The following is a 26,882-nucleotide window of genomic DNA, read 5'->3' on the forward strand; positions in this document are numbered from 1 at the left end:
CTACATTACTTAGGTACTTCTGTTGAAAGTTAGTTAACTACGTATGATTATATGTATTTCTTGATCTTCTGTTCTATTCTTCTATTTCTGCGCTTACATAAATCCCACATCTATTTGAGTAGGGTAAATGTATTCTCTCTTGAAACAGACTTCTAGAATAACAAAAACGTACTGTAAGTCTTCCAACATTATTTTTCTACTTCAAAATTGTTTGAGCTTCTCTAGATCACTTGAGTTTCCATAAACCATTTAGATGCAATCATTTTTCAGTTTTTGAAAAAAATAATAGTCTTCTGTAGTGTCAAAAGAGATTGGGTTGGATTGCATTTATGGACTGATTTAAGAATGAGACATTTCTAAAATTAATTTAATAGAAAAGTTCTCATTTCTTCTTATAATCATACTCATAGTCCACAAAATATATGTAAAAATGAAATTAGACATAAAATACTATCTAGACTTTGGCATAAAAATGTTATGATCTATTGATAGACAATGAGATCTTTCTGGGAGTTGGTCAGATGATGATTCAAATGTTTGTTTTTCTTGGAAAGCATGGGGATAATTGACAATATACACAATCTTTTGAAAATGAAACATTAAATTTTTTTTTGTAAAAGATGAATAAAATATATACTGAATTAAATGAAATAGAAGATTACAATAGAAACAATTGCTTTTATGGAGGAAAAGAAAACAGTAAGATTATGTGAAAGGAATCCTTAAGCAGAATATTTTAATTGCAATTCTCAGTGTAATATGGTGGAGGTGTGAGGGATATCTTATATAAGCAACGAGCATCCTGAAACACATAAACTGTCCTAGCATGACAGTTAAATATCCTGATTCAGGTCTGGGATTGTAGATCAGCTGTAGGTAGAGTGCTTCCTTACCATATTCAAGGCTGTGTTTTCAATTCTCAGCACTAATAATTAAATATATAATTCTGATTCAAGTTCATAACTTTAAACACTGTTGAAAATTGACTTAAGGATAATGTGGATAAGTAGTTTTTCAATTAATAAAACTACTATGGCATTTACTCTGTGAATATTATAAGAGATTGAAGTGCATTGTTACATTGTACTTATTTGGTATTGCTAGTCATGTTTCATTTATTCATTACTGATAAATAAAAAGCTTCAGAAAGAAGGCAATTGTACTCACAAAATTAGGAAGTAACATACAAAGAAATAGTTCCAAATATTTAGGTATGTTTGAAAATTATGTTTTAATTGGTGCATATCAATTATACAGAATAGTGGGTTTCATTCTGGAATATTTGTAGAGCAAATAACATAATTTGATCAATTTTACTCCCCAATACCTCCCTTTGTCCTCCTCTGACCCTTTTTCTCTATGTTAATGATGCCCCTTTTGTTTTCATGTGATCCTCTTTTTAATATTATTATTATTATTACTATTACTATTAGCTCTTGTTTTTCTAATTAGATTTACCACATTAAGAAAATATTTTTAATATGATCACTGTTAATGTTTTCTGTTAATTTTAATTTTTATTTATTGGATATATTTTTCTTAGATACCAAAATGACTACTGAAACTTAAACTAATAACCATTCATTCTTGTTAGAAATGTTTGGGGATTAAATAGAAGTGTACCCAGTGGCTCCTCTTTTCTGTTAACAGTTGGTGTAAAAATCAGGTTCCTTTTGAATCCTCAGCTTGAAATTGGGAAGTTTGCATGCCCAAGATGCAAACAGGAGCCAGCAAAACCTGCTAATTGATTTCAAGGACATTTTCTGTTTATGTGAGTATTGACCTAAGTTTCATTTTGTCATCTTCTCAAAGGGTAAAGAAGTTAATTGATATAACATTAGATTTTTCTATTAGTAGATCTCCTTAACAGTTGGCAACCCCAGAAAATGTCATGTTTGTCTATTTTCTTATCACTCTCTAACATTGCTAAGGTTTAAATTGAGTTGACCCTACCTACTTTTCCATTCAAAAGGGTTAAATACTGTATATCTCATTGACTTCAGAGTTCTCATTGACTTCTCATTTACCCAAGAATTTCTAAAGCCACTTCTTAAAAAACTCCTGACTTGTTGATCATACCATCTATGAAAAAAGTCAGGCTAAGGACAGAATTTGTGGATACTGTAAGGACTGAGAACAAGAAGTTGTTAGCATTTTCCATCTTGCCATACAATTCTCTCTTCCAAGTGACTGGGAACTTGATCAGAAACTCAAGTTCTGGGCATGGTGCCACATGAAGAGTCAGTAGCTCCAAGAGGTAGTATAGGGCATCTCTGTCTTTGTAATGGACTTGGAAACAGGTTTGGAGACTCATCACAGTAATACAGATTTCAAGTTGGGGTCACTAATCACATAAAATAGATGTGTTCTTTTTAAAAATATTTTTAGTTATAGATGGACACAATAACTTTATTTTTTTTTACTTTAATGTGGTGCAGAGGATCAAACTCAGTGCCTCACACATGCCAGGTAAGTGCTCTAACAATGAGCCACAACTGCAGCCCAGATGTGTTTTCTTAAAGGAGAGATCATTGTGGGTAGTTCTCTGCTAAAGCATTAAGGCAAAAGAATTTATAATATACATTTATTCTGTAATTTTATTATAAAGAGGCTTTTATTGACTTTTCCCATTAGCATTGCTGCATAAACTTCATAAACTTCATTGTAATATAAGGTTTCCTTTAAACAGGCATGAACTTTTCACTGTTACAAATGTTTCAATATCACATTATCATTTTCTTTTAGCTCATTATAATGTGAGGATAAATTGAGTATGATGTGGCTGAATATGATGTAAAAATCCTGTAATTGAGTGTAGAGTAGGAAGATTTGCACGAATACACATTTCTTGTCTGGATATGAAAAAAAATTAACTGCCACCCTCACACTCTTGCACTTCCTCTGCAAGATTACAGTGAACAACCTGGTATTATTCCGTTTAATTCTTGCTTTATAGGTTCTTGTGAGGGATTTCAAGAACAGTTTAAGTTCTGCCACATTTTACTGCATTTTAACCATTATGAGATTAAAAGGCCAATATCATTTTAAAGGTCATAACTGACAGGTCATTTGCACTATTTTCATTGTTCTACAAGGAGAAAAATTAATTTGTTGCATCTGTTCACACTGGGAAAAAAAAGCTGTGTTTGGAAAATATAATTTGTAAGTTCCTTTTCTTCAGTAAAGACTCAGTTCTGCTTCATTGGATGCTGCTTCATTTCAATGATGTCGTAAGATTTAGTGTGAGTAATTTAAGGCATGACTTGTGCCTCCTATAATTTTAAAAGCTTAAATCGTCTTTTATCATGCTTTAAATTTTATCTTATCTATCTGTCCTATACATGTTGTGTTTTGATCTTGGTTTCCTAGAAAGCAAAGCATGAGGCCATTCTTACATGCTAAATCTTATTGGTCGGATTATAATCAGAGGAAATTAACAGCATGGGAAAAGAGGACTAGGATATACAATGTGGTGCTGAGCATAGTTTCAAAGAAAACAGACATGAATGCTTGGTCATTGGGAAGCTCAGCACTAAAGAGAGCAGATGTATTCCTTGAGGGAAGAGAAGAAGAGGTCTATATAGTTCTACCTCACTTCCCATCCCTTATTAACCTAAATCTTTGTGGGAAAATAATTCAGCTGAACTGGGTCACTGAATGGGTATAAGTTTCCAACTGGACATGAGTCCAATCCAGTTAACCTAGATGCTGGAGTTGTTTCAGTTCATGTCCAGGACAGTCCAATAGCAGTCATGCTTATCACCTGTGCCTGGTTCTATGGTGACCCTGAGGAGTTTGTGATATTCAGAAATGAGATACAGTCACCACAGCCATGGTAGCCTCTCTGGAGGCAATGAATAAGAACCAAGTTACTAGGAGTGGTGCATTAACTGGATCTGTAGTTTATCCTTCATTCCAATTAACCAGCATGTAGACCTTTTTATAGTATATAAAGTTATTGCTCTAAACGAGACCAAGATTTTTTCTTTAGAAAAATAAATAAATTCTTCAAAAGGAGTTATAAACTTCAATCTTTACAAAAGACTTTTAAAAAGTTTAGTAAAACAGAGTCCCTATTGATTCAGGTGGTTTCAGAATAAAAATTTATATTTATACTTGACTTCTATCAACAGTTATTTAAAATTTACTCACCCAAGGGTCATTGTATGGCATAGAAACACCAAAATATTCCTCCATGAATCTGGAAATAACCTATGTCGGACACACCCGGCTCAATGGAAATCAGATATTGATTCTATCCACAATCATCTCCTTCTTTGCCTGCTGGTGCAATAGTCAGAGATCCCAAACTAGCAAGGTAGCAGATTGTTTTAAATATCCATTGTGAAAATAGTTTTCCTATGATCAGGATTTCTGATCTTTCGAAGTGTGCGGTGACAGAAACATAAATTTCTCAGTGAGTCAATGCAAGAGCTATTTAAAAGATGTTTCCTACTTCCACTACTCAATTTTCCAACCTTTTGTTGTAGAACTATATTGACTTTCCTGATCCTTGTTGTAATGTAGTTCACGAGGACCTGGATCATCTTGACATTTCACAGAATATCATGTTGAACCACTAAATCAATAATATCATGGTCATTGGAGTAGAGATAGAGTAAATTACATGTCTTTTCCCTGGTAAGACCCAGGTAAACCAGAGGATAAGATAAACATTTAAAATATTCACTGAATTGCCATATTTGTGAGTTATGTGACTCTAGGTGAGTTTATATGGTCTAGTGGTCTGCCTCAGGAGCTTCCCTGAATTTAAAAGTTAGTCTTTTACTTTTTGAAACGGGCAACTTTAAGAAAAAGAGAAGTAACATTTAATGGAGTTAAATGTGTTTTTGGAGTGCTTATGGATACAGCTATGATATTTCATGCAGTCTTAGAAGGTTTCTAGTTTTATGTGGAGCATTGAGCAAGAAAGAGTTCTGCATCAAACTGACATTATAAGTTGTGCATATAATCCAGCAGATCTGTTGATCTTAGAAGTATCTTAAACAAGAATACCCGGAGGAATCATAAAATGATCCCTACAACCAGTTGTTCAGAGATTTTTTCAGAGATTTACTAATGTCTAATAAATTGGTATGCTGTGTTGCCATTATGAGAAGTGGAATGATCTTTGCTTCTCTCTGAACCTGGGCTGACTCTGCAGGACACTGGTGATGTGTTACACACCCAGGAGGCAGAGCTTTATGGGATGTACTTGGTTAACCCATGTGTATGAAAAGAAAAGTATCCTGAGATAGGGCACACTCTGAGTTTTGTACTATGGTAGAGGATCTGGTCACAAAGCTAAGCTCCTACAATGATTAATTCCATAAAATCAGAACTATGGAGTTCCAGAAAAATACCTGTGACTCAATTATGGCTGATTTGGAGACAATGGAAAGATCTGCAGAAGAAAGTCAAGTTGATTCTACTTCCCATGGGAAAGAGGAAACCATGAAGGTAAGTAGTTGATCTTACTGGCTCAAGCAGCTAGTGAGTAGAGAAAAACAAGAATCTTCTTTCAAGAAAGATGTTAAACAACTCTAAATATTGAATTTATTCAGAATAGAGACTTGGGATCTCCTTGGTTTTTACCTACAGTGTTTTCCAAAGTTGTCTTCTACTTCACTAATGTCAATGTCAACCACACACTGAAGAGACTCAAATTCAGGATTTAGAATCACTGGGGAAGAGGTAGGACTTGCTTAGGAGATGTATATGAAACAGCGAAGCCTCCAGAAGGGCTGTAAGGAGAGAACATAAATTCAGCAATAAATTGATGTATTTATTCTTTTATAAAGGAATGAGACTTAGAAACTGTTGTTGTTAGTTCAAATAAAATTGGAGATCAGAAAGTTTCCTTGGAATTTCATACTGTGATGCTTTTATAAGCTATCATTGAAAAGCAATGCAGGGGATGAAGGTAAAATGTAAGAAAAGACTGAAGAACGAATAAGAAATGTAAAGGTGACAACACTCTAAATGCACGAGAATCTTCGAAAATAATTTTTTTTACTCTGTCATAAATTTTTATTATTTTTTAAAATTTGATTTCAGGCATTATTTTGTCATACCTTAAACAACAGATACTGATTTCCATCTTTTTTTTCTTACCAAAACAGGTTTTCCTTTTGGTTTTATCAGCCTATCTCATATAAAATTATACATAACATGTTTATTGACCCACTGATGTTTTCCACTCCATCAAACCCTCTTCTCTCCTATCCTGTCTTCATAGATCCCCTGACTAATAAAAAAGAATAACTGATACTTATTGAGGTAATGTGTCATTTTATCTATGTTATTCCATTGTATCTTCATATCCTTACCATAGGCATGCAAATTATTATACTCTCATTTTACGGATGAGTAATCTGAAACTCCAAGTCATAAAATACATAAACAGCACAATCAGTTTAAAACTCATTTATTTTGATTTAGTACCTTTTTTCTTGACCAGAGTTCGATATTAAATCCTCATTAATCGTTTCAACTAACTTGTTATTCAAATTCTTCATACTTTAAAGGATTGTTTGGATTAGCTATTCCAAGATGTCATGAATATGAAATAGCATCTCTGTCAGTGTTATACTTTTTTTTTTTTTTTTTTTTGCTGTTGACCTTACATACACTTCATTAGAACCATCCAGTCTGGAAGACATACAATGCAGAGGCATTGTTTGTTAACTGAATACATTTTCTTTTAAAAACTAAACCAAATGCTTCCTTGCCCTCAATTCCAAAGGATGAGTGCCCGTTTCTTTTGGAAACATGTTCACAGTCTCTGCATTGCAGTCTCTATCTTCTCCTGTCTCTGTCAGTACTAAAATGCTGCTCTAATTTTAGGATATTTTCCTATCTATAACTTTAATTCTTTTATCAGTTACTCTTTTCTCTTCACATATTAAAATACTTTTTTCCCACATTAAGTAAAAATCAACAGCAACATGTTAATTCTATGAACTTCTGTGATTATTTACTTTATTTAGTCTTTTGTATTTGTCATGAAGTAACAATCTCTTTATTGTGCCTCTTTTTATTCAGAGTTTCCTAACTTAAGACTCTTCATTTCTGTTTAAATTCATCTTTCTTGGTTGAGTAACTTTAAGCAATGTTGCAATCACTGCATGATTACCAAATGTAATGGAAAAATTACTTTTCTTACTTCATCAAATTTTTGTATTTTAGGTATCATTAACCATTTCCACCTTCTGTAAACTATTCCCTGTACTGAAATTCTGTCATGGTTCATTTTATGTGAGTAGAAAACATTCCTATGTATACCTGCCACAGGCTCTATGTTCACTCTTGAACTTTGAACTAAACAGAAATCATTTACCTACTAGTAATTGCATTATTTTGCATATAGTATGTACTGAATAATTATTTTTTAAGCAAGGAGTAAGTGAATGATTGATGTATTCTTTTTCTCTTTCTTAGGTTTCCATTCATCATTATGTCCTTACTTCATCTTATGATTGTTATCAATTTTTGTCTGAATCATAGCCTCTGTATTGTATGTTCTTCCACTTGCTTTTATGAGGGTTGCTTTTCATTCTTCATGTACTAAAATGTAGGAGAGGTCAACATTTTTTTTCCTGTTTTTTTCTTTGCTAAATGTACTAGTCTGACACATTAGAGTCACTTACGATTTTTGTTGAGGAATAAATAAATAAAATTAATTAATTAATAATACAAAACCAAATTAGCCACGCAGCTGCCATGAAGAAATTAATATGATCTACAGGAATCACAGGCTAGATATGCCATTTTCTTTCATTTGATAATTTGAATATTGACACATTCACATGTGTATTAGTAACAACTTTATATATATATATATATATGCATATCTATATATACATGCATATATATGTATGTATACATGCATATATATGTACATATATATACACATGCATATAAATGTGTATGCAAATTTGTATCTCCCTGTAATCAACACCTCAATATTAAACTTTGTCTTCTCACTAGTAGAAATCCCTTTTATCTGACACAAGAAAGAATCTCTTAATATGAAAAGCTATGTCCTCTCTTACCTTGAATCTCTTGTAAGGCCCTCTTGCCTGAATACAGTTCAACGCATTAGTGAAAATAAGGTGTTTTAATACTTCTTCTCATTGACTTAATGTTATTATCAATCATGAGTACACCCCAAATAAACAATTTTTGAAAAAATATTAAGAAAAACTCATCTATAACCTAATAAGAAACAAACAAAAATAAAGCATTATAAAATATATAATTTTAGTGTAGAAACACAGGAAGAGGAAGAACACAGGACAGGAATGTAGTTTCATGACTGAGGGGGAGAGTGGGAAAGTATGTGTTGTGTGAAAATGTGCCCAAGTCCAAGAACCCCACTTCCTCAGCCCTCTTTCAATCCTTCTGTATAAAAATGATCAGCAAATAGCACTCTAGAAAGAACAGTCTGATAATAATCTTAAGACATGTCCACAGACATTTGAATAGTACGTCAAAATTATTGCATGAGAAATTATAATAAAGTAGTACTCCTCTGTTTTTCTATCCTATAGCAGATATAATGTAAAATGGTTTTCTTTGAAAATATTTTGTACTAAGAGGTAGAAGTGGTGGGGCCTATCTTGGAGGCCTATGGATGCAGCTACCAGGATCACTTTCTTCCCCAGGGTTTTCTGCAGACCTTCTCATGTTGGACAATGAGATTCATCAGAGAGAGAGTCCCTCATCCTCTTCCTATCCATGAGTCACTCTTCTCAACTGCTCTCCAATCATCCACTGCCCTCCTGTCTACCATACTCCTGAATCTGGATTTTGGGGAATCTCAACCCAAAAAGGATTAGAAGGGAATGCCAAGCATTGAAAGTTTGTTAAGAAGTGCCGGCTCTTGGAACAGAAGGACTTTATCAATAAAAAGAAGCAGACCCCTAGCAAGGTGACTAAGTTGCACTCAGAACCTCCAAAGAAAGGGGAAAGTATGAGAGTGGATGGCATGGGGAAGACCCCTCCCCTTTCTAAAAAGAAGACACCTGCATCCAGCACTGGGTCAGGGTTGTCCCTGGATAAGAAAGCTGCAGTGCCTTGGCTGACCCCTGTCCCTTCAAAGAAGGCTAATTCTGTTGCAGCTAAAGTAGATTTGCTGGGGGAGTTCCAGAGTGCCCTTCCAAAGATGAAGAGACACTCAACTCGCTCCCAGAAGAAGGCCCCCCAGAAGAAGAACCCTCCTCAGAATAATGCAACACAGAATTCCACCAAAGGTCACTTAAAAAATAAGTGCTCTGGAGCATCCCAGAAATTGCCATGGAAGATGGTGGCACTTGACTGTAATATGGTGGGCAGAGGACCCAAGGGGCATGTTAGTTCCTTGGCTCGATGTAGCATTGTCAACTATGATGGAGATGTGCTTTATGATGAGTACATTTTTCCCCCCTGCCACATTGTGGACTACCAAACCAAATGGAGCGGAATCTGCAAGAAGCACATGGAGAATGCTAAAGATTGCTCAGAGACATATCTTGAAGATGATCTTGGGGAAGATTGTGGTGGGGCATGCCATCCACAATGACTTCAAAGCCCTGCAATACTTTCACCCCAAGTCCTTCACTGGAGACACCTTTCAAATATCCCTCCTCAACTGGAAAGCCAATTGCCAGGAGAATGCCACCATGTCTCTGAAGCGCCTCACCAAGCAGCTACTACATCATGACATACAGATTGGGAAAGGTGGATATTCCTCTGTGGAAGATGCCTAGGCCACCATGGAGCTGTACAAGTTGGTTGAAGTTGAGTGGGAACAACGCCTTGCCCAAAATCCCCCAAGAAACAAGCAGCTGTGGGGAGACAGGTAGCATCCAGGAGAAACAGGGCCACAGACCAACGCCTTCTTCTTCTAGTTTCACATCTGTGGAAGCTAGACCTGTTGGGGAGAGACACTGTACCCCAAACTTAATATCCATTGAAATTTCACTTCAGCTCTTGTGTCTTGTATCTGGTTAAGTGTCCCATGAAAGCAGGAAAACTTCATGTCAGATTCCAGCCCTAGACTACTTACTTTAAATAGTGCTAACCATGGGTCCCAGGGTGCTTTGTGCTAGTCAAACTTTTTGATTTCCAGGATAGGGCATACTGGGGAATGTAGTTTCCTACATTGCCTTATCAGTAGGTAGCCATATGTCTCTTGTATTTTGGAGATGGGTTGGGGGATTGCCCAGGTTGGCCTCCAACTCCTGGGCTCAAGCAGTCTTCCTACCTCACCTTCTTGAGTAGCTGGGAGTATAGACCTGTGCTACCATGCCCAGCATTTTTTATTCTCACGTAATTAACAGCACCCCTTTTACTTTCGAAAGTATCCTAATTGGATACTGAAGTGTGTGGTCACATTACATATCCAAGATTCTGCTTTGGCTCAGAGTCTGCATCCAGCCTGACAGAATATCACCTGCCAACTTCAAGAAGAGTGACTGTTAGTGATGTTTTATTCTTAAGGTTAGAAGGCAGTGAGGTAAGAGTATAGCTTAGAAATCAAGTTTTCTGATTTAGAAAAGCAATCTCTTACCTAAAATAGTAGAGGAATTATTTGATTTAGGTTCTACTTGGAAGATTGAAAATGGATTTACATGGTTTTAATATTTTCAGTTTTTTTTTTTTTTTGGTTTGTTATTTTGTTTTTAGTCTTTTACCTTAATAAACCAAGCCTCTAAAATTCAAATGATTGCTTTGATAAATTTTTATAATGGAAAAAAAATGAAGTAGAAGCTTTCACATGAGAAATGATGAGATATGGAAGTCAACAAAAAGTGTCCTCAGGAAGCACAAAAGGAGAAAGTAAAAGAAAAATAAATCTATTGAACATTACAAGCAGCAAAAAGAATAAACCGAGAAAACAGTTAAATAGAGGAAAGATTTATAGTTCTAGCATGAAGACTCTAGAGCCACAAAAACAAAAAAAAGAAAAAGAAAAATTTACCAACAAAAGAAAAAAAATTATGTTCAGACTTCGAACTTCCATGTGTAGACATGGTTTATTCCATATCGTTCATTGTGCATCTGTTCTACTGCTTATGGTCATTTATGTTGCGTCCAGGATTTGACTTTTATCTACAGTGCTGATGCCAATAGTTCTGTTCATACTTTTAGGTAAACATGCATATGGATTGATCTGTGTGGGCCAGTAATCTAAGGGTTGCACTCTTGGATCACATGAAATAAAATTGTTTGGTTTTAGTACGATGTTTAAACTTTCCCCAAGAAGTAGGCCAATTTGCATTACTCCATTCTCGTTTTACTTTCCAACATGGCTCCCTTAGTGCTTCTGTGTTCATTATTCTTGTGGCTGTACACTATTTCTCACACTCAGAGACCACTTTCAAAGAAATGTTCTCCTCATTGAAATAGACCATGAAGAGTTTCAAAAGGCAGATTTTGAATGAGAAAATATATTTACGGTCCATATATTTACAAGTGCATGTATGAACTATTTAAGAACTTTGGTTCAGGTATGGTATAATATCTAGCTAACAGGTGTGGAGGTTGATTTTAAGGGAGTGTCTCAGAGACATTTTACAATGGTTTGCTCTTGTTACATTTCTCTCTCCACTAACAGATGAATGTTCTCACAAAATGTAGGCATTTGTAGTTTTGTAACGTGAATTTTACAGTGTTTCAGAGTCCTTGACTGAAATTTTTCAATTGAGTTCAATTTCTGATTCAATAATTGTGCAATTTTTCTGTATTTTTGTTATTTTTTTCATTAATTTTAGTTACTTCAAATGTCTTTGAACATGACCTACAATTTTTATCAAAATTATCTTCTTTGTAGTGTAGCTATTTTTTTTGATAATTTTTATACAGAAAGATTAAGAGAATTAGCTGAAAAAGCAGGGCTCTTTGAGCCAGATGTGGTGTGAACCCTGTAAACCTAGCTATCCAGGAGGCTGAGACAGGAAGACCCACAAGTTTGAAACCAGCCTGGGCAGTTAAGCAAATGTAGCAAAATCTTACCTTAAAATCAAATTTTTAAAAAGCCTGGGTAAGTAGCTCAGTGGTAGAGCACTTGCCTAGCATGAAAGGTCCTGGTTTCCACACCAAAAAAAGGGAGAAGGAGACGGAGATGGAGAAGGAGAAGGGAGAAGGAAGAAAAAAACTCTTCAAAGAATTTTAATAAATTGGTAGAAAAACCCAAGCATTCTGGTCAAAATGAGCAAGGTTGAACAGGTCTTTTGCAATCAAAGGTATACAGATAATAAACAAACATATAAAAGAGTGATTAACTTTGAAGTCAGGAAAAAAGCAAATTAATATGCCATGTTCATCAGAATGATTGACATGAGAAATATTTTCTTTTGCTTCTCTTGAGTCTCTAGAGTCATACCAACCAGCTTAGTCTTTAACATTTTGGCCTCATATATCCTTGATTGATATACCAAATTCATGGATAGTCTAAATTTAACACAGAAATGCTATAATGAAAAATGGTCTAGTCATGTTTATGGATGGTATTGAGATTTTCTTTTGCTTTCTCCAATCAGTGCTCTTGCAAATTTCAGAAATGAAAATGTTAAAATCATGTGCTTATATTTTTGGTTTCTTCAAGCTATTCTATGAGGGTGTATTCCTTTCAGATAGTCATATTTATCCAACAAACTTGTTCCAGTTGACCAACTAGTGCCAGTTCATTATATTGTCTTCCTGTTCCACTAGGGCTATTTCAAGCCAATTGGTGTAAACTTACCCCTCACATGTGTGACATTTTTGCTGAGTTTTATTCCCACTCTATTCCTGGTTTGAAACTAATATCAGCAGATGGATTTGAGTCTAACCTGAAAGGGTTGCAGATATTCCAAATGACATCATGTATGGAGATCAAATAGCTGATACAGAATGAGGAGTGAATATAAGCTAGAAAGAACAACCTATAATAATCATCACATTAATGAGGCAGATGGAAGGAGAAAAACCTCATAGAGGTGAAAATTAGAGAGTGATAGAAATTAAATGTTGGAAACTTATTCAACTGTTGATGGCAAAAGAGGGGAGTGACATGATAATTGATATAAGTTTTGCTATTAAGCATAATTTGGATTAATTTCATGGTGTTTGAACCTGATCACATACTGATAAGAAGTCTCTTTTGAAGAAAAAGTTGAAAATACTCAATCAAAAAATAATCTATTGAGGTCTCTGAAAGACTGTAAAGTTCATGCTATGAAGCTGCAGATGGCTACATTTTATGAAAACGTTCATCTATCTAGAGAGAGAAAAGTAACAAAAGTCAGTGATTTAAAACTATGTTAAAATCATTATGTTAAAATCAGTCTCAGGGGCTATTGGTGGGGAGATGCTGTCCAATTATTCTCCAACAGTCACCTTGAAGTTCTTTCTGCAATGCCTTTGCAGGTGAGCATGTATTAGCAGAGGTTTGGAAAAGCAAATTAATATAAGGGGAAATCTGCTGTTTTACAAACCTATCCTTTTTTCTCCACCCTGTTACATTAAAGAAAATCTCAGTAAAGTGGGCTTTTGGTGAAGGGTGCACAAAAACCTGTTCTTTGAGCATTAAACTTGATATATTGATGTGTATTTGAAAAGTTAGTTTAAGTAATTCAAAATTTGCATATTTTTATAATGGTACCTACCCTCACCCCACCTTTGGCACTCAAAGTGACAACTTAAGAATAGTAGAGGGGAATAAGTGCTGGGAATGAAGTTAAATGCAGCATAAATGGATCCTTTTAAAGGATAACAGTTTTAATGGTTACTTAACCTACACATGACTCCATTTCTCCACAGAAAAATAGGGATAATATTTATTATTCATAAAACTTTTTAATATGTCACCTCATTAATCTCCTATCCCTTTGTGTGACCCTGAGAGGAAAAAAATCTAGATAAAATACAAAAGCTTTAAGGCTGGTACTCAATTTTAGATATAGTGGCTGATGCACCCAACGGTTTGAGATATTGCCATTTCAAGTTATGACAGCAGTTGCAATCTTTCACAAGCTGGAACTGAATAATCTGGACTTTGCCTCACTAGATTAGTTAAAAATATAATGTTGGTATATATAGACACACCAAAGCAATCAATATTTTATGAAATTGCTGGACTGTAATATGGATTTTGAATGGCATTAGTGTTAAATGCATTAACTTTAATGAAGGACTTGGAAATGGTCTCTTAACAACCTTATTGGGATATGACTGCTTTAAAATGGCTTTTACTCTGTCCTTGGAATTCACAGGATGCATGTGACAAAGGCTTGTTCAGTGTTAAGAGAGGATGAGATGAAGGAAATTAATTAAAGCTTCCTTGCAACATTTTCCCCTTGAGCTATTCAATATGCTGAAGTGGTATGACAGGGTACTATCCTTTCAATAAATCTACTCATTAAATAACTCAATTGGGTTTAAACACACAGCCTAGTTTTCCTTTTTTTAAAATTAGACCATAATTTTTCTCCTTGTCTTTCTAACCTGACCCCTTCAAGCCACTGCTACCTCTGTGATTTATAATTACCTTTCAGCTTTCCATAATAGGACAGTCGCAAGTGTGTCCATGTGTTTACAGCCTGCCGATTCACTTCCCTGAAACCTGACTTTGATTGAGATGACAAATTTAAATAGCTTACAGATATTTCACATATCCCCTAGACAAATAAGTATCTAAGATGATCTCCTAGAACTGAATCCATACCTATTAATTCCATTTTGTGATAGTAGATGAAGCACAGATCTACAAATTTTTTAAACAATGTTTATACCACACTTTAATAATTGTAATAATCACTGTCAATTTACTATTGTTAGATCAGTAGCATTTTTATCTTTAAATTCTCACAAATTTGCTTTTATAAAAAAATTATTGTTATTAATTCAGTAATTCTCATTAAAACAATTGCAATGTAATATAAATAAAGTAATATAAAGACAATGTGGTTTATTTTCTTTAAAAAAGGAGAACATTTGGCTATGACTATGGCATGTGAAAAGGGAATTGGGATGGGATATTTTGAAAACTGTGCTAAATTTGTATGTTCAGGTAAACTAAAATGAAGTTCAGAATTCCTTACTTATCATGATTAAATAAAATTCTGGATTTTAAAATACTGAAATGCCTACCTGTCCTTCTGATTTTGGGGTCAGGAGAAAAGCCTCCTCCTAAACTTAGACTGGAACTGTGCATCATTTCTCTTTATTTACATTAAGGAATTACTTATCCACACATAATTTTGATAATAAAAGTCAACCTGGGAAAAGAGGAATATATTTCTCTTTGAAATAATTATTTGGCTAATCCAAAATAGATGATTTATGATTGAATTAACAATGTTTTTAATCATAATAGAAATCTAGCTTGCTTATGCAGAGAAATTTAACTACTTGTAAAAATCTGATATTCTAATTAAAACATGTTAAGTACATGCATACATTCATAAGTATACACACACACATATGCACACACACACACATACATTCAGAGGCACATTAACATTGCTTAACCAAATTACCAAAAACTTGTCAATTCCAATGTGGTAATAATTTTATGACAAAGAGCTATTGTTATTCTTCATTAAATTGAATATTTTTTTTCTGAAATTAAAAATAAAACCGATCACATGGATAAATCTAGTTTAAATTGCAATGATTACACACCTATAAAACACTTTACATGGTTAATATATTTGTTTATTGTTTGACACACTGACAATGTAATTCATCAATTACATCAATTTCAAATTTTGAAGTAACCAGGGTGATAAATCTGAGGTCTAAGATTTAACATTTAAAATAAGTCGGGGACTGGGGATATAGCTCAGTTGGTAGAATGCTTGCCTCACAAAAAATAAATAAATAAATAAAATAACAAAATAAGTTGGAATACAAATTTGGTCAAGTGAAATACATTAAGCATATTTCAAGATCATCACAACTGAGATAGATGGTGGCTATAGTTCTAGAATCAATTCTGCAAATGCACTATTTAATGAGATTCAGAAATATTATGACACATTCATGCAAAATTTCACTAAATTCATTAGTGAGAAACATAGTAATCCAACTGCCCTAAAATATGTGCATAACTTTTTGTTGAAAAAAGGATCAGAAGCATAAATATTCTCATATAAATCTAAGTCCTCTTTTGTGTTCTACATAGTAATGAAAACTGTATTTTACCTAATACGAATTTGAATTCAAGGTTTTTTTGTAGGAAAATTTCAAGATTTTTTGTAGGAAAAACAACACAATTTCTCGATGGAGTTAATGATATACATGTGAAGTACACAATTACGCGTCAAACTTTATTTTTGTTTTTCTTGAATCTTAAGCAAAAATTTACACAAGTTACTACAAAGGTTCCACAAGTTTTGTTTTTATTAAATAACCTCAAAGTTCTGTTCTTGATTATTTTCTTAATATTGTGTCTCAAAATAATTTCAATTATTAACTTTAACATCCACACATCATTTAAATAAAATTCTGTCAAGTTGGCAACTAATTGGAAATCTCCAATAAGTGGTTTCTGTATTGTTGACTTAGTTTTAAAGTGACCATTACATTATGACGTGGTTCTCTGAAGTTCCTGTGACTTTTACTTATCAGTTCACCACGGTGGGATCTCTCAATATGTAATCTTTATAGTACTTGCATCAGAATTAGCAGACATGTTTATTTCAAATGTGAATTCTTGGGTTCCTTCAAAGACAGCTTACGTGGTAGAAAACAATTTTGCATTTCCACAGCTTGTCTATGCAATCCTTACACACATTAACTTCTTGGAACTCACATGCATTATTCTTAAGTCCAAGTTAAGGATATATTTATAGATGCTAGCATTTTAACACAACTGTCACTCATGAACAGGAGCAGGTAATCAAGTGTGCATAAATTTGCATATGTAAGATAATGAATACTCTGATTCACAAACTTTTAGCATAAACAAAGAATATTAGAAAACTCAAATTTTGCCAGAAACAATGATCTCTGCTTTCATGGTGATTTTTAACTTGCTTGAAGAGCCAGGAGAGGTGCTAAATGAAACGTAGATCATTTGGTCTCTACATGATTTATTAAATGAGAACCTATTAGGACATAGGTTTGGTAATTAATATATTTAACTCTCTCATCTGATGTCATTTATTATTAAGGAATTTGGGAAAATTCTTTCCTGAATATTACAAGGTTGACAGTAAAAAATAATTATATGTTGAATTGAATTGTAAGCATGGCATTATGTCTTTGGTTATAAGAACCACTAATCTTTTTTAAAATCAATTTGATTTACCTACAGTAGTTGTACATATGTGTAAGGTATAATGTGACATTTTGATTCGTGTGTACATTGAGTGATCAAATAAGGGTAAATAAGGGTAATTGGCATACATGATCACCTTAAAATTTTATTATTATTTATTATTTAAAATTCTCTCTTCTAGTTCTTTTTAGATAGTCAATGAATTACCATTAACTATATTCAGTCTACTGTGCATTAGAACACTAGAAGTTACTCCTCCTACAGACTGTAGGTTTGTGCACCTTGACCAATCTTTCCCCATTCTCTTTCCAGCCTCAGTAGCCATTTTTATATTCTCAACGATCATTAGAGTAACTATTTTAGATTCCACATAGCAGTGAGATCATGAGGTATTTGCTTTCCTGCTGTGCTTGACTTATTTCATTTAACATAATGTCCATCAAGCACATCAATATTGTCACAAACGACAGGATTTCATTCTTTTTATAGCTGAATAGAATTGGATTCTGAATGCATTCCATATTTTCTTTATCCATTTGTTCATTGACAGACAGTAAATTTGATTCCATATGCTGGCTATTGTAAAAAAGCGGTACAATAAACAAACAAATGCAGGTCTGTCTTTGACATGTTGATTTCATTCCCTTTGGATATATTCTTACTGCAGTGAGATTGTTGGATTCAACAATCCTTCTATTTTTAGATTTTTGAAGAACATCCACATTGTTTTTGGTAATACCAATACTAACTTACATTTCCACCAACAATGTATAACAGTTCCTCTCTTTTCCCACATCGCACTAGCACATGTTTTGTCAGTTTTATAATAGCCATTCCAAAGGTATGAAATTGTGAGATCTCATTCTGGTTTTGCTTTGCACATCCCTGATGATTAGTGATTTGACCATTTTTTCATATACTTGTAGGTCATTCATACACCTTGAGAAATATCCATTAAGATATTTCGTCATCTAATTTTTAATTTAAGTATTTGTTATCTTGTCACTGAGTTTTTGAATTACAAATTTTGGTCATTAACCCCATATTGGATGTATAGATTGCAAATATTTTCTCCCATTCTGTAGGTTTTTAGATCAATTTAGATTGATTCCTTTGCTGGCAGGAGATTTTAGTTTGATATAATCCTACTCGTCAACTTTGGCATTCACTGCCTATGCTTTTGGGGTCATATCTGATAAATTTTTGCCTAAACCAATGTTCTGGGTCATTTCTCATAAGTTTTCTTTCAGCAATTTCATTGTTTTGAACGGTGCACTTAAGGCTGTCATCCATTTTGAGCTGCATCTGGTGAAAGACAAAAGTCTAGTTTAATTGTTCTGCATGCAGTCATCTATTAGAGGGATTGTTCTTTCTACTTTTTGTGTTATTGAACAATTTGTCAAAAACCAACTAGCTTTAAATATGTGGACTTATTTCAGAGATGTATTCCTGTATTTGTTTTTTAAATCCACACCATGCTGTTTCAGTTATTATAGGCTGTAGTGTATTTTTAAGTCAGGTAGCACGATGCCTCCACCTTTGCTCTTTTTACTTGAGAATGCTTTGGTTTTTTTAGAATCCTTTGTGATTCTATATGAATGACTTTAAAAAAAAAATAATGCACTTGATATCTTCTAACATCCTAATATGACCACACATCATTTTACTTACAATGTATGAATTAATTACTTGTCCAGTATTTGTTCTGGATTGATTTTCACATAAAATCATGAGTATACGCAATATTTGTACAATCTAACCCATGAAAACTTTGAATTCATATAGAATTTTTTCCTATGTTGCCATGACCTGCACAGCCATTAATTCAGGTTTCTGAACCAGGCAGTAAGGTATAGAGAAAAGACAAAGAAACACGAAAATAGAGAAAAAGCTGGGTCTTTGTTGTTGACTCCTCCTTGGTAGGGAGGGAGTGACACACAGCGAACTCGGCAGGTTTATTATATAGGTATAAGCATCAAAAGGATTTATTCTGAGACAGTTTCTTCAAAGCAGAGCCAAGGTCATGACTATGAACAGCCTGATCATGATTATCAGCTTGCACACATAACTTTCTGCCCCAAGTTGCTGGGGTTTGAACTTCAAGGTCAAGAACTAAACAGCTCTGTGACTGGCACAGAACCTCCTACTAAACAGGGAATCACCATAGCAACTGGGCAGTGTCAAATTGACACCTTCACGTGGAGAATTCCCAAAAGAGGCATTGTCTCTGTCACAGGACAGTTCAAGACCCATTAAGTCAGTCACCACTCCCAATACTATGTGAGTTTTCAGTATTCTTTATATATACAAAGATATATAGCGGTCCAAGGTGATAATTATATTCCCCATGAACTCGGAATCTTGAAAAACATTAATAATTTATTTCATGAGATAGACCTAGAAATTACCATTTCTTATGGTTTAGACTTGGAAAGATCTGTGAAAAGCTAAGAATTTGAAAGTAGGACCCCCAGTGCAGCAAGGTTTAGAGATGGGGGTTTTCAGCAATGATTAGGGCTTCAACCTCATCAATTGATATAAATTGTCCATTGATTTAACTGCACAAAGGAGGGGCAGTGCTATAGGAAATAGGTCACTGGAGGTGTGGCCTTAGGCTGTATCTGTCACTGACCCCTACCTCTTTCTTTCTCTCTGCTTCCTGGCTGCCATGAGCTAAGTAGTTTTTCTTCGTCATGACCTTCCACTTTTCTGTTTTGCTTCACTGCAGGCCCAGAGCAAGGAAGTCAGCCAACCAAGAACTGGACCTCTGAAACCACAAGTTCCAAATAAACTTTTCCTCCTCCAAGTGATTCTTGTCAGATATTCTGCACACAGCAAATAAAAGTTGATTAACACACTACTCTAATTAAAATATACCAAGTGTGATTGATTCTAGACTTACAATTTGGAAAACAAAGATGAATGAAAACAGGGAAAGTATAATTAGTCTTCTCTCAGTAACAGAAATGTCTGCACAACTGAGAATGGTGGGATTTGAGATACAAATGCTGCATTCATTGTGTTCAGAAGATAAAAAATGTCACTTTCTAGACACAATAAAAGTAAAATTTTTGTGAGGATACATCCTCTTAAACAAGTGGGAGCACAGTAATGGTTCTCCATTATTTTTGAAGTAAATAATTTAGAAAATAATAGCATTTGATTTATCAAAAAATTCTGACCTCAGCAGAATTTGAGGACTACTCCATATTTAGTTTTTCAGAAGTACATGTTGAGAGATCCTCAGAGTATACACAATCTAAAATATTATTAGGACATCAAATTCAATATAAAGTGTGGGAATGGAAAGAAGTAACTTTGATACCAACTCTTTGAGTCTAAAAGATCAACACAAATACTTTCCAATATTTTTATCCAGTCTTTGATTTCAAAGATAGGTTTTTTGAGTCTTATTCATTTCAGCCTCAAAAGTTGTAGAAGTGGAGTAATGAATCAAAATGAAAGAAAAAGTAATATAAATAACACAGATCTTTCTTGCATTACAGTCAACTAGATCATAAAAGTCCTAAAACATTTGGTGATGTGAAAATATAGGAAAATGCATATATATATATATATGTATATATATATATATACATATATATATATATAATACATACTCACCTCTCTGGGTTATAGAAAACTTGGTTTTAGGAGTTGGGAATAGAAATTGGAAAAAGAATGGCAACTTTGGGGCAAACTTCTGTTGTGATAAGTCTGAAAGATAGTACATGTGAAGGAAGAAAAATTTAAATAGGTTTATTCTGTGATATTATAAATGGAATTTCTTTGCTACTGGTGAGAGCCTGCTATCAAGATTTGATACTTAATTAATTTCCTCTCTGTTGATCAATTGCTTCTCTTGATATTATTTCCTTTTCTTAAGACAGACCCTATGCAACTACACATTGCTCGCATTCAATGATGAATAGTGTATAGCTGTAATCAGAGCAGTGAGATATTAACTCTCCATTTCTATTTAGCATGAATTCAGTTATAAGTATTTCACAAACTATAGTACTCGACTTAATAAGATGAATTGTTTAATATAAATAATATATATACATACACATATATATATATATATATATATATACATACATATATATAAAGATACACTACTCTATAAGACCTAGAGGTTTCCTTTTGCTTTTTAAATCCTTTTTTTCTTGCTAGTTCCAGTATTTTACTTCATAGGGATCTGATTTTAAGATCTCACTAGTCTTAAATGTGGAATGACCAAATCATGCCTACTCTCATATTCAAGCTAAGTAAGAATAAAGAAAATTCTTCTTACAGGACACAAAGTTATTTCTTTGGTGGAAATGGGAGGTTTACTATGAAGAAAGAGGAAGTGAAAGCTGCAGAGGCCAATTGGAACAGCAGAGAGAAATGTTTAGCCAGAAAACAGAAGTTGTCCTTCCCACTGGTCTCTAGCTCAAACTGCAAGAACATATGAATACTTGACCCAAAGAAGATGGATATAAAGAAAAAAATCCAGTGGCTTATCTATAGTTCTCTGTGGAAGATATTGAAAAAATAAAACAAAGCCTTTAGTGATGGTTTAATGGCTTATAGGAAGAGCTTCCATGCAATTATGAAGGCATGTGATGGTGAGGGAGGGTCACGGATGGAACTGGACATCATTATGTTAAGGAAATGAGCTACAAAAAGAAGGATAAGTACCAAATGATCTCACTTGCATGTGGAATCTAAAAAAGTTTATTTCATAGAAGTAGAATGATGGTTACCAGAGTCTGGGAGAGTAGTTGGGAGGGAGGGTTGTAGAATGTTAATTAATAAGTTCTAAGTTAACATTAGGAAGAACCAAAATGTTTTGGTGCACTGTGATACAGTAGGGTAAGTATAAAAATACATAACACAATCTGAATTTCAAAAAACCAGAGAAAAGGATTTTTAAAGGGAAAGGATTTTTAGTTTTCAGCATAAAGAAATGATAAATGTATGAGGAAAAATTATGTTTGACCTGATTAAATCATTAAACCAAGTATCATGTATCTAAACACCACATGGTGCCTCATATATATATATCATTTTTATGTTTTAGGCATCAGTTAAAAATAATTTGATTTAAGTAAAAAACTTATCAGATGGTGAGTTAATTTGCCAGCATGTATGTATATATAAGTAAAATATATTATTCATTTAAACACCTATATTATGTCACTTTAATATAAAGAATTTTTCCCTACTAGATCTTCTATTTATAAAATATTTTTTCATTTGAATATATTCTATTTGCTTTCTGTTTTTAAGTGGAAATAGTTTAGGTATAGTAGAAGGGAATCTTCAAAAACAAGAACAACAGCAAAAACCTTAGTCCACATCATTTCTTCCAAAAGTTCAGAAAGCATGTGCCATTGGTATATAATTTGTGTAATGAATAGAGCTATAAGAATATAAAAACCAGAATTAAAGAGTAAGAAAGGAAAGTGTCACCAAATGAATATGTATGCCAAGACTTTATTAATCCTTTCATTTTATTTTAATGGATAATTTATTTTCTACATATCAAGTTACATAACTTATATTAAAAATTTATCTGAAAAGTTTTTTCATGCAGTATTCTTAAAAATCCTGACATAGTGAAGTTCTCTTTAGCTACTCTACTACATTTCTACCCTATATTAATAAAACACACAAAACAATACACATTTTTTATTGTTTTCAAATTTTTAGAAAAATCTACAAATTACTACTTAACTACTTAATCCATAAACACTGACATACTATTTTATGATACTCATTTATAGAATACCAGATATTTCCTTGCAATTCTACAATTTCCCTTATTTTTCTTTCCATTTTATTCCTTTTCTTCTTTTAGCAAACCTTCATATTTCTGTCACCCTTTTGCTCACAAAAAATGTGGCATTTTAAAATATCAAGTAGTATGTGTTACAGCTTTGCTAAACATCTCATCACCCATTTATTGAGAGAGATTTATAATTCAGGTTTTCATTAAAAAAAGGGAAAAATCAACACCATATGTTGTGTTAAATTCTATGCAGCTGCTGCTACAGCAGCTTAATATCATGTAAACTGGAAGGCATTCAGTACCTTCTATGATATACAGAACTGTAACTTTAAAATGCTGTAATTTTTTAATATTAGTATTAAAATATAAGAAAGTAGGGTAAAACAAAATAACTTAGACATGTCCACAATCATGTCATGGGAGAGAGAGTTCTCTTAGAATCCAAAGCTAAAAGAGTATCTATAACTGAAATTAAAATAGCCAAGTACTCTTGAAATTGAAGTAGAAAAGCAGACTCAAAGAGGAATGTTCTATATTAATGCATCTCCTCTAGTAATCTTAACTTTATTGCAATGTGATGTTTGCCTAAATATCAATCTAGTTGGCATTTTTATTACAATTCTGCAAATGGAAAGAAAGTAAATGAACCATTTACAGCCTTTATTTTCTGGGTATAATCATGTTTCTGTTTTCCATTCAATGATAGTCAACTTTTTTTATTCTCTCCAACATAAAACATTCTTGAGCATTAATGATCAGTTATACTAAAAACTTGATATTGTATCCTGTGCTCATTTATACTGCAGTATACACAATGCCAGAGTTAGATTTTTATATACTTTAGTTGAAGGTTAGGAAATAACACTGTATTGCAAAACCTTGCATATTTTAAATAATGTTTATGGGCCCACCTCATAGAAGACAAATGCCATCATACATATATATCTTAAATTTATTCAATTTCAAATAACACTACTGAGGGATAAAAATTCTTTTTCAAAGTACCATAAGATTAGGTATTTTCCTTTTAAGTGTTCATTTTAGCAGAGAAATTATGTTTTTACTCCATTCAAAAGAGACACCTATAATAATGTCTATAAATTTTTCTATGTTAATATAAATATCCACGATCCATGTTTCTTACAAAACAACACAGTGAGTTTAAAATTAAGTGTGGAGGGTTTGGGGTGTGGCTCAGTGGTAGAGCACTTGGGTACCATGTGTAAGGCACTGGGTTGGATCCTCAGCACCATATGAAAATAAATAAATGAAGGTACTGTGTTCATCTACAACTAAAAAATAATATTTTCTAAAAAATTAAGTGTGTTGCAGGTCCAGTGGTGCACGCCTGTAATCCCAGTGGCTCAGGAGGCTGAGGCAGGAGGATCGCAAGTTCACAGCCAGCCTCAGCAAAAAACGAGGTGGTAAGCAACTCCATGAGACCCTGTGTCTAAATAAAATACAAAGTAGGGCTGGGGTTGTGACTCAGTAGTTGAGTGTCCCTGAGTTCAATCCCCAGTGCTCCCCCCTAAAAAATTAGGTGTGAAAAATTTTTCTTTGCCATAGAAATTACTTAAGTTGCTATTCTGTTTCTAGCACAATGAAATTTTAAATCACAATTTATAGATCAACAATCTATTTTTAATATGAACAAATAATACTCCAAAATATTAGAAATAACATTCACTTAAATATAAAAATAATTTAATATTAACAGGGTTTCATCTATATAAAATGTTCTGAAATTAAATTTATGAAAACTATCAATGCAGCATGTCATATTAATAAATTAAATGACACAAAACACGATTCTCTCAATAGATACATAAAATGCTCAAAAATTGTAAATAGAAGAAAAATGACTTGGTTTACTCAGTTCTTAAAAAATAGCTATGGGAAAACCTCACAAATAATATCAAAGTTAATAATGAAAAACTGCAAGATTAAGAACAAATACATTTAGAATTGAATCTTAAAGATTAAGAACAAATACATTTAAAATTCGTCATAGAATCTACATACATGTGCCTGACTTGTGAACAGAAAATTAGAAAATGTTGTTTAAGGAAGTTTAAGAAAATATAAATAAGGTAAAAGACGCCTCACTTTCACCCCATGTTTACTACTACATGGCAATACTCAGGTGGATCTACAATCCCTGCAGTCAGTGTTGAACTTCCACTGATAATTTTTTTTTTTCAGAAGGTGACTGTTGTCCTAAAATTTATATGAAATGACAGGGTCTCAGAATAACCAAGTGATCTTTGAAAAGAAGTTTTCAAATTTCAAAACTACTTCCAAAACTGCAATAATCTGGACTGTGTAGTACACTCATACTATTCAAGGAATAGAACTGAGTCTCAAATATACTTTTCCATTAATAGTCATGTCACTTTTTACAACCTTGTAAAGACAATTGAACAATGAATTAATCATGTTTTGAACAGATATTTCTAGACATTCATGCAAATAGTTACACTTTCTCCTTAAATCACATACTACAATTAACTTAAGTTGGTCATTGACCTAAATCTTTAAAGTAAAATATAAATCTTTAAAAAAAAATTTTTGATGTCCTAATCTTAGGAAATGATTTATTGACATAATAAAACAAAAGCACCACCGAAGTAATAAGTAAATTCAACTTAAAAAAAATGAAAATATTTGTTTTTTGAAAGACACCATCAATAAAGTGAAACTACAATTCACAGTATTTGTAGATCCTGCATCTGTTACGTGTACTGGAATATATAAGAGACTCTTAAAGCTCAATGTAAGCTGAAAAGTAGGCCAAAGGTGTTAATTTCTCCAAAGAAGATACACTAATGGCAAAAATACACATGCAAAAATATACAACATAATTAGTCATCATGGAAAACAAAGCAAAATCACAAAGAGATACTACTTCTCACTCAGAAGTATGGAAGTAATCAACAGGACAGGTCCTGACACCCATTGGCAAGGATGTGGAGAAATAGGCAGAGTGAGGGCACAGAGGCAGAGGCTCAATGGAGAACAGTTTAGCTTTTCCTGAAGATGGTAAACATGGCATTATTGTATCCCATGAACTAAGTGTTTATGTTTTCCTAAACGTAGGTGTTGAAATCCTCATACCCCAGGAGATCATAAGAAGTGGCTTTGGGGAGCAGATTAGATCATGACCTAAATGAGTGCCCTTGAGGCAAGAAGTTGAAGAAAACCCTCCATCCTTTCTACCATGTGAGGTTAGAGTGAGACGCCAGTCATCTAGGATGAAGCAGGCCCTTGCCAGACAAAAACTCTACTGGAGCCTAGATCTTGGATTTCCCCACTACCTGTCAGTAATACATTTCCACAACTGTGAGAAGTAAATTTATACACTTCTATGTATTTTGTTAGAGTTGCCTAGCAAAAAACATAGAACCCACAAATTCTCCTCCAAAGTATAAATCCATGAAAAATCAAATGAACAAGTTTAGACCAGAACTTGCACACAAACTTTCAGAGCAGCATGGTTTATACAAAAAAATGTGGAAACAATCCAAATATCCATCCGCTGAAGAATGATCAATGTCATTCATCAGTAAGAACGAATATCCTGCTGATACATGACACATGACGGGAGAACCTTGAATGTTTTTAAGTGAAGTTAAAGAAGGTATTCACAAAATAGCACTTCTATGAGTCTATTAATACAATGAAATTGAATTGGCAGTCTATAAAATGGAATACAAAAACATTCAAATGTAAGAAAATTGAAAATTTTATTTCTAAAAAACATTTGTGCTATATTTGGATTTTTTAAAAAATTATTTTCAGTTATATATACCACCAGATATACCCTGACATTGTCACAAAGGTATGGAACTCAACCCA

The 26,882-nt window shown here is 33.4% G+C and overlaps 1 pseudogene; it reads left to right on the top strand.

Moving 5' to 3' along the window:
* The first annotated feature begins 8,696 nt into the window (after positions 1–8,696).
* On the top strand, positions 8,697–9,845 carry LOC124987000 (interferon-stimulated 20 kDa exonuclease-like 2; annotated as a pseudogene).
* Positions 9,846–26,882: the final 17,037 nt, after the last annotated feature.

The sequence above is a fragment of the Sciurus carolinensis genome, chromosome 6, assembly GCF_902686445.1.
Source record: "Sciurus carolinensis chromosome 6, mSciCar1.2, whole genome shotgun sequence".
Lineage (NCBI taxonomy): Eukaryota > Metazoa > Chordata > Mammalia > Rodentia > Sciuridae > Sciurus > Sciurus carolinensis.